At 41.1% G+C, this 10,409-nt stretch overlaps 1 pseudogene; it reads left to right on the forward strand.

Annotated features, from left to right (window-relative positions):
* The first annotated feature begins 204 nt into the window (after positions 1–204).
* On the forward strand, positions 205–8,484 carry LOC146817735 (uncharacterized; annotated as a pseudogene).
* The last annotated feature ends 1,925 nt before the right edge of the window (positions 8,485–10,409 follow it).

Here is a 10,409-nt window from a genome sequence, read left to right on the forward strand (position 1 = left end):
ACAGGAGACATTTAAGTAAAATTAAGACAAGGCAACAATGGAAAGTTGCTGGAACAAAAGTCAAAAGATATATTAGAATGGGCTAGCAAGATTCCTCAAAACTCAAGTGAGGGAAATGGATATTATACTAGCACCCCACAGGTGAAGTTTGATTTAGGGGCACAATCAAAAATATATCAGGAAGAGGATAAGGGTTATCATGCCATGACCACCACTGTAAAGGGAATACAGAATATAATTAAGAGATTAAGCGTTATTGCTGATGACTGTTCAAATATATGTAATTCCATATCATTTAAACCAGATGCAAAGCCAGTTGTAAGGGACATAGGATATGATCTAGAAATCAAGAATGTGACAGGAGAGGATGAGAAAGATGAGGAAGAAATAAACTCAGTGGCGAGTGAAACTAGAAGAGTTCTTGACCGGGAACGCATGGAATTGTGGCAAGAGACTGAGAACAGAAATGCTGAAATAAATAGAAGAAGATTAGAGGAACAAAGTGCTTTTAGAGAACAATTAAAAGGAGAGCAGGTGTTTCCCCGTAGTACAACAAGGTCTGGGCTTCCATTTCACGCAGAGGGTATGATAGAGTTAGGACAAAGTTCCCCTCCAGCTGAAGTAAGATCCCTTCATGTACAAAATATGCAGGGAATGACAAGTTTTATACAGAGAAAAGAAAGGAAACGAAACAGTGACTTGACACCCAATGAAATAGTAGCAAAGGGAGAAAATAGTTGGTCTAATGTTGTCCCATTTACTAATAACCTTGCAGGATGGACAGCAGGCATGGTGCCACAGATGAAATTGTGGCCAAGAGCATGATCCTTTGACCCTGAATTGATAAATATGGCTGATTTATGTATTTTTCAAGGTTATGGGGATCCAGAGTGGGATTATGATTACATACAACAAAGTCTGTGTGTGTGGAAGAAATATGCTTTAAGGTCTGACACACCTTATGAGGGACATGGTGACAGGAATACCGCTGTAATGCAGATGCCACTGGTGTATAAGACACAGGGAGCACAGCCTGTCTATTTTCCATGGCAACGCATGGATAAAGAAAATCTAAAAAAAGGCCTGCCTCCATTACATGAAGGAGCAGGGAAATGGATAAAAGCATTTGAAAACAGCTGGGATACCTTTAGCTCTTGGGGATGTAAAGAGCCTTTTGAGCTCCATAGTAGGGGGTGAGGTGGATAGTATAATGAGAAGTGCAGTGATACAAGGAGTAACTATTACTAAAGGAAAACATGATGGGTCTGCTTTTGGAGTTGTGCGCTCTAGAGTGTGGACTGAATTAAGGAATAGGTACCCAGACCAACCAGATATTGGGGCATTGATGACACAAACTATGTCTCCAGGACAGTCCTGTTCAGACTACATAACAATGATGAAGAAAAAGTGTGAAGCAGATGTAGGACCTGTAGACATGGGAGGTAGTTGCAGATTATTCTACAATGTTTTAAAACAGGAGCTACCAGGAGATATACAAGACCATTTAGATCAGGTTGTGGCTTTAGATGTAAAACCCTGGGCAGAAATACAAGCACATATTATACATTTTTGTGGAAAAAAGGAAGAAAAGGAAAGGAGGAATAAAGACCAAAGTGACAGAGCCCAAGCTAAACTGGTGACACAAAAGATACAGAAAAATGAGAAGGAAAAGACAGGAAAAGAAATGACTGTGCAGGTTCCTGTTGCAAACAGGGAGCAAGGAAGGGGTCAAAGAGAGGAGAGACAGATGCAAGGAAGAAGAAATTTTAAATGCCATTACTGCGGTAATATTGGACATTTTAATGCTGAATGCCGCTTTAAGAAGAGTGAAGAAGCACAGGGAGTGATAGGAATAGGAAGAGGAAGGGGAAGGCAAAATGTGAACATGCCAGGGCCAGCGCCTCAATATGGTCCTTATCAGTATGCCCCCTATCCTCAACAACAAATAACTCCACTACCACAGGTTTATATGCCACAACAGCAATTTGCTAACGCACCTTTTCAAGGGGCACCAGCACCTGTTGTGCAGGCAGGAGGCCAGCATCAGGTGCAGACTACTGCACTGGTGAGCACAGGTAGTCAAGGACAAGGGGGAGTGATTGTTCAAGGAGGAAAACCCTTTTATCATACAGCCTGATGGGACGCACCAGGAAATCCCAATAGTACTGTGGTAGCTAAGACTATAGACCCAGAGGAAGAACCAATGGTAGAAATGATTATAATGGGAAGGAGGTATGCTTTTTTGCTTCATACAGGGGCAACAAAATCTTGCCTCTCAGAAGGAAATGTTCCATTGTCCTCTGCCACCATGGATACGCAGGGCTTCTCTGGTGAAGTACAGCGCATTCCATACACAACACATGTTCCCATAGAGGTGGCAGGAGTGCAAACGCAGGAGCGTTTCCTTTATTCTCCAAATTCACCAGCAAATTTATTAGGAAGGGATATAGTGTCTAAATTAAACATAACAATAAGATTTTCCTCTGATGGGTCCATGACATGTGAAATACCAAGGCAAGTGAAATTTTGGATATATTTACTAAGAATACCAGAGGAAAATGTGGTTGGAAGGGGAGAGCCAGTGCATTATAAATTGCTAGCAGATGCAGTACTTACGATTCTGAAGACAGAGGAAATAATTTTACGGAGATGGATGGAATTACCACCAAGATTAATTTTTAGGAGACAAGCTGGCGGTGATGAACTAGGACAGGTGAATACCCTTTATCTTGAGTGCATGGAAATATCCAGAAGGTGGGGCGCTCTGGTGGCATCAGATAATGATGGAGGAATTTGGAAGGTCCTTATTTTTCTTATGCCTGTTCTGAGACCGCGGGACATTTCTGATTCAGAACTCTTTTCAGATGATCCCACCAGCACTGAGATAGTTTATACACACACTGCACCCTTGTTAGTACGTGTTTACCGTGCACAGACCACGTTACCAGTTGTGCCATCCCCCTCCAATGATATTGAAGCACTTGCAGCAGTCCCACCTTGTCTCTGGACATCAGCTCCAGATGAGGTAAGACTGATACTATCTGCAGAACCATTTAAGATAAAGTTGAAGCCAGGTGCACAATTGCCACGTGTAAAACAGCATCCACTGTCTTAAGAAGCAAAAGAAGGTATTAGAGGGACGATACAAAGACTGAAGGATCAGGCGGTCCTGTATTCCTGTCCATCACCTTGTAACACAGCAATTTATCCTGTGAAAAAATCTACAGGTAATACTTGGAGGATGATTCAGGATTTTCCCCCCTTTAATGCCATAGTATTAGCAGAGTACCCCATAGTGCCAGACCCATCTGTGATATTGACTAATATACCAAGTAACAGCAAATGGTTTTCTGTGGTGGATTTAAAGTATTCTTTTTTTAGCATACCTTTACATCCTGACAGTCATTATTTGACAGCCTTCAGTTTTGAGAGATGATTTGTTAAATTTCCAGTCAGACAGTACAGTTTTGCAATATGTAGATGATTTATTCAAATGCAGTAAAACAGAATCTGAATGTGTTCTGGACACTGTCAATCTCCTAACGCTACTTGCTACTAAGGGATACAAAGTGGACAGGAAAAAATTACAGTTTGTGCAAAAAGAAGTGCTGTATTTGGGCCAAGTGTTGTCCGCAGATGGCAAAAAGATAGCAGGTTTTAGAATACAAACTATACGTCATCAGCCTCAGCCCAAGACAGTAAAAGACATGCAGAAATTTCTAGGCCTTTGTAATTTTGTACATCAGTGGGTTTTTGATTATGCTACCATCATACAACCACTATTATATGCAATGAAGCAAGCTAAAACTGACAACACAGGCATACAGTGGAGTGATGACAGTATAAGCGCATTTCAGACATTGAAAGAAGCAATTGCTTCAGCCCCAGTGCTAGCAAATCCAGACTATACAAAGAGATTTTTTCTGTTTTCTGCTGCCACAGAGGATTCCATGATATCAGTCCTTACTCAAAAATACCCAATGGGTCATAAACCCGTCGCCTATTTTAGTGGACTATTAGATCCAGTAATGAAAGGTCACTTTCCTTGTGAGCGAGCGCTTGCAGCAGCAGCTTTTGCAGTAGAAAAGAGTAGTACTATTACAGCAGGATGCGCTGTAACATTGTATGTTGAGCACTCTCCATTTGCTGTGCTGCAGAAAAGTAAAAGTACACTGACCACTCAAAGAGCAACAGATTATGAAGTAATACTGTCAAACCCTTCTATCTGCATTGAGCGAGTACACTCAGTCAATCCTGCAACTTTTTTAGTGCACCCACTAGAGCCCACTGTGGGTGCACTAAAAACTACATGACTGTAGTGCAACATTGGGGGAGGACGATCACCTGGCACATGAAGACCCCTTGTCTGATGGCCGACAATTGTTTATTGATGGTTCCTCATGGATAGACCAGGATACAGGTAAAAGACATACAGGTGCAGCTGTTGTTGAGGCTATTAGTACACCTACTGATTATACCTTACACACATTGCACCTCTTACCCTTGTCATCCCAAGACTCAACCCAAGTGGCTGAATTAAAAGTATTGATAACGGCCCTACAGGCTTGTCAGGGTCAGCCAGTAACAATATACACTGATTCAGCATATGTAGCTTCCACAGTTCACTCAGGGCTGAAGAGATGGGAAAGGCGAGGATTTATTAAATCTGATGGGACACCAGCAGCGCACCAACATCTTTTAGCTGACCTTATTGCTGCATTACAAATACCATGTCAAGTAGCAGTGGTTAAGTGCCAGGCACATACAAAGGGAACAGATTTGGTGTCTAAGGGAAATGAAGCTGCTGATACAGCAGCAAAGGAAGCTAGTATATATGCAATGAAAACATGCAGAATGCACACTTTAGATGCAGATGATGAGGTTGAGATACAACACTATGAGAATATTTTCCTACAGAGGCATTATTAGACATTCAAAATGCAGCGCCACAACATGAGAAAGAGCTCTGGAAATCAAGGGGGGGAGTGACTGGATTTCCAGATCTTCTTTATAGATCAGCAACTTCAGGTAAAGTTATAATGCCTCAGTTATTACTTATAAAAGCCCTTCGACAACTTCATTTATCAACACACAATTCTAAAAGAGTAATGATGGATGAATTAAATAAAAGCTGGTTTATCCCTAATCTAGGACCGTTAGTTGATGTATTTCTAGCTTCATGTCATGTGTGTTATCAGTACTCTAATAAAAGGTCACCAAAAATGCCTTCATCCTCCATTCCAAGACCAATAGGTCCTTTCATAGAGTTACACATAGATTTTGTAGATATGATACAAAAATGTAATGGATATAGGTATTTGCTAGTAGTGGTGTGCCCATTTTTACGATGGATTGAAGCAGGACCCTGCTCCAGGTGTGATGCTGACCAGGCAGCCAAATTCCTGGTGAGAGAGGTCATACCTAGATGGGGGTTCCAGCGGCGATACGCAGCAATAATGGAAAACTCTTTGCTAACACAGTATTTCAGCAAATTACTACACTATTAGGAGTGGAACACCAGTTTACCTCAGTTTACAACCCAGAGAGTAATGGAATTGTTGAGAGGATGAATGGCTTATTAAAAAGCAAAGTGTCAAAAATGTGTGAGACACTGAAAAATAATTGGCTTTACTGCCTTCCCCTTGCTCTGAGAAATGCCCCTTCAAAAGATCATCATTTGACCCCTCACCAAGTCGTAACAGGTAGGCATTCTAATTTTTCTTTTAAACAAAATCAAATGATTCGTTCTGATACCAAGTCTGCATCAGAAAGTGTTTGGCAAGAAATGAATGCATACATGTCTGCCTTAACAAAAGCTGTACAGGTTTATTCTAAACAGGTTCAGCTGCAACAGGCCAACAGTACTGCACCACCCCTGCCCTTGTCTACAGCCATCAGCATCGGTTTGTGGGTCTTCATGCGCAACTTTGTGAGAACATGGAAGGATCCCAAGTTTCTAGGCCCCTACCAAGTAACACAGAGCACGCCAACAGCAGTAAAAGTGGAGGGGATGCGGAACTGAGTGCACGTAACGGACATTATTCCATTTTTGCCCTCACTCCCACAAGGAGTGGAGGAGGCAATGGTCCAAGAACAAATTATACAATGAAGAGACAGTTAAATGATATTTTTCATAGTATAATAATGAGTTCAGTGGTTATGATTATAACTCTGATAATTTGCTATTGTATTATGTGTTATGTAGATGCAAAAGATCCCACCCATAGGGAAGAAGTATTACGCTTTCGTAGAGCTGTTTTCAATGAAACGGATATACATCCTCTGCATGATTCTCTACTTGATAATTTGTGGTACAAAAGCATGCATGATATAGGTACCAATACACAAAATGATAGTTGTTATGTATGTTCTCATATTCCCCATGCCATAGAAACACCGGGCCCGATTCACAGAACTAACTTAAGACAAAATACTAAACTTACTACCATTTTGGTATTCACAGAAGGCACTTACTCATTTCGGTATTCACAGAAGTTAGGACTCCTAACTTTAGGACTCCTAAATGCCTTCTGTGAATACCGAAAGTCTTAAAATTAGGATTTTTCTCAGTTTAGGAGTAGAAAAGTTAGGACTCCTAAATGCCTTCTGTGAATACCGAAAGTCTTAAAATAAGGATTTTTCTCAGTTTAGAAGTAGTAAAGTTAGGACTCCTAACTTTAGGACTCCTAAATGCCTTCTGTGAATACCGAAATTCGTAAAGTTAGGATTTTTCTCAGTTTAGGAGTAGTAAAGTTAGGAGTCCTAACTTTACTACTCCTAAACTGAGAAAAATCCTAATTTTAAGACTTTCGGTATTCACAGAAGGCATTTAGGAGTCCTAAAGTTAGGACTCCTAACTTCTGTGAATACCGAAATGATTAAGTGCCTTCTGTGAATACCAAAATGAGTAAGTGCCTTCTGTGAATACCAAACTGGTAGTAAGTTTAGAATTTTGTCTTAAGTTAGTTCTGTGAATCGGGCCCACCACCTTTAGTGTATCCTAAAGAAGTGCCTGTTAATATGACAAAGTGTTTGTTGCATCTTTTCTTGTTTAGGATAAAAGCACAGTTACAGCCAACGCATGTTAGTCCTATGACAGCCAGAGTTGATACAACCAGATTTGATACAACCCCTGAAATTTTGCTAATTTTGACAGATAAACCAGAGAAACAGAGATAATGAAAGAGATATCCAGAATGAAAGGAGCAGGGCAGAAATATAGTTATGCAAATTGGGAGGAAGCCGTATTGGAACGAGGTATTCTAGGGAGATCTAATCCACCATCCACCTGTAATAATTATTCTACCAAACCACTGCCCCCAGATTGCGCAGCCAGGCCAGTATTAAGTATTGAAGCATCAGTATTTGCCAATAATAAATGGTTTACTGGAGCTAGGTTTTCATGTAGGGCCATGTCTTTATGGAATGGCACAGAAACAAAAAATCATTTGGGATTTGATTATATAAAAGCATCATGTCAGCAAGTATGGGATGAAAACATACAGAGATATACATGGACTGGAACTAAACGTCATCCTAAGCTGGCTGTGAAACTAATGGGATTTTCTCTTTGCTTTCAGGGAAATGGGATTGTTAAAGTGGGACAGAATCTCAATTGCAGTTCAACTATTTACAATGCCGATATGCAGGGCGGTACCTCCAGCTGTATGGATTTTTACTGGCAGTGTGGAGCTCGCAATATACACTCAATTACCCCCCGACTGGAGCGGAATCTGCTCTCTGGTGACTTTGCATACTCCATCTATGGTAATACCAGCAAAAGAAATACAAAATTTGCATTTGCATTCCATGAGTAAAGCATCAACTCTGCTGCATCATCACAGAAAAAAAAGGATGGCTGAGTACTTTGGAACTTCAGTGTGGCAGGATGTGCCTAAAGAGTATAGGTTGTTCAGTGACGCCCAAACATTTTTTGGAAGTCTGATACCTTTTCAATCAAAGGCAACTGCCCGCTGGGTTCAGATCACCCGGTGGGAGCTGATGAAAGCCATAAATGCTACTGAAGATGGCTTTAATGCAATTAAAGAAGAGCTTTGTTCAATCAGACTTATGGTGATGGAAAACAGATATGTTTTGGACTTAATGACAGCAATCGAAGGAGTATTATGTAAAAAACGTAATTCAGTATGCTGCACTTTCATACCGGCGAATGATGAAGATGAAGGAAATCTAACTCAGGCAATATTGACGTTGCATAATTTGCATGCACAGATGAAGAAAGAGGGGGGTGCTCCAGATGAGTGGTTCACTGGCTGGTTTGATTGGGTGCCGTCCTGGATGTCGGGGTTGTCTAAGGCCTTGTTGCCTATAATAGTTCTGTTGCTGTTGATGTGCCTAGTATTTCAGGTTATCTTAGCATGTTGCAAGAGGGTTACAGCTAAAATGGGAGGTATGTTCCCTATAAGGAGATATAAAGAGATGCAAAATATAGAATTTGAAGAAATGCACAGGGTGAAGAAGTAGTCGAAGAATCGACTAGAGAGGGGAATGAAAGGAATCAAAACCCTAATTTAGATTTAGGACCTAATTATTCAGTTTTATCTGTCACATGCCCACACACTGTGAAATATTATGTAAAGACAGAAAAACAGTATAATGCTGTTTAAACGTGCATGTTAAAGTTGCACAATTGTATCTGGAAACAACCTACAGCCTGCTTTCAAAAAAAGGTCTCAATGTGGTTTGGTTTAAGTGTTTTTTCCTCTTCATTGTACTCGAGCTGAGAACGTCCTGCCTAGGATATGCAAAAGGAAATTCAGAGCAGCAAGAATGTTTTCCATTGTAGTCTGTTAGTTTGGCATGAGAAGTCACAAACAACAGGAAAGAGCTGTTCTTTAAATAAATGTATGTAATCTGGGTGGGACATAACGGAAAAGCAGGAAGCTTTTTCTATTGTGAACATTGTATTTAATATGGATCTAGGCCAAAATTAGTATTATGAGAAGTAGACCCAAAGTGTATGTTAGTTGAGACTGACTGGTGCTTCGCTCATAGCACATCACTCTCCCAGCTGAATTAGCCTGGCATGTACAATAAACCTTTTTGCACTCCCTGTTGTTGCAGATGTGATGATTAAATGATTTGCACTGCTTAAAGGATTTTTTCCCGACATTATCACTTCAATGCAGTGGATTATTTTGAGAAGCTGCGATATTGTCTTCTGCTTTTATGAAAACGTGCTCTCAACGTCAAGTAGCTATTGCGACGTGTCCCACCAACGTGAACTTTGTATTGTGCACCTGTGATGCGGTGGAGTAAAGAGCAGACAGAAGCGATGGCGAGGAGTCGCCATGAGTGATGTGCAGAACTGATGCGATGGAAATCCAAGATTCACGCTGCAAATATGCATGAACTTGCTACATTACTCTTGTTGCACGTCGACGCTAGCAGAAGAAGAGAATATATGGCACTGTGATGCTGCTGATCTGAAAGCTGTGGCGCAGGGAACTCAGGAAACTCTGATATTGATAGAATTCTCAAGTAAGTTAGAGTCTCTCTACGATCATTGGGTGATCACTGTTCTGCCTGATCATTAAATAAAAGGCAAATACCTCACCAATATAGTGATGGGGTACTTTGCATTCTTCAGCAAAGTTGAATAGTGTAAAAGTTCACTTGAGCTGCTCTTCTGTTTCGTAACTTTGTAGTTATATAACAGATGTTGCTGCCTGCACACAATCAGGATCGATGTGCAGGTTCTTATGTCAGGGCGTCTCGCAGCTACAATTGCAGTGATGGACACGCGCTCTCTGACTTTGAAAGTATAATTTATTATCCATCAAAGGCCCCGATACTTTAGGAGCAGTGTACATGAACTGCCTTCCTTGTAACATGTCAACTGTCATGTTGCCCACCAGCTCTCTACCTACATTATAAGTTACATCAAAATCTACCTTGTGCTATGGAGTAACATCAGGGACACTGTATGACATCAGTACATTTCCATATACATCACACCAGTATAACCCGAGATATGGAATTTTGATATTTCAGTGTAAATTGCAGAAAAAATCACAAACTGCCAACTTTGGATATCTGGTCGGGCTAAACCGGAGCCCATTCACAAGTTCAGGCTGACTGTGAAGGAGCACTAGAGGGATCCAGTTAGGCCCGCTGAACAAGAGTACCTTAGAACTTGGTTGAGGAGTGTTGCAACATCCCGAGGCAATGCTACGGTTCTGAGGACAGTGAAGCTGCAATGCAAGGTCCTGTGTCATCAAATATCCCATCAGCGATGGCTTGTGATGCGAAGTCCGGCATTGAGGACACATCATCAGTTGAGGCGATGCATAGGTTCTGAGGAGCCGTGAAGCTGCAATGCATTAACCTGCATCTTCATTCGGGCTGCGTATGATGAAAGTCAGAAAGGTGTCACGCAGCAGAAGTTC

This window comes from Triturus cristatus, chromosome 6 (assembly GCF_964204655.1).
Source record: "Triturus cristatus chromosome 6, aTriCri1.1, whole genome shotgun sequence".
NCBI classification, from domain to species: Eukaryota; Metazoa; Chordata; class Amphibia; order Caudata; family Salamandridae; genus Triturus; species Triturus cristatus.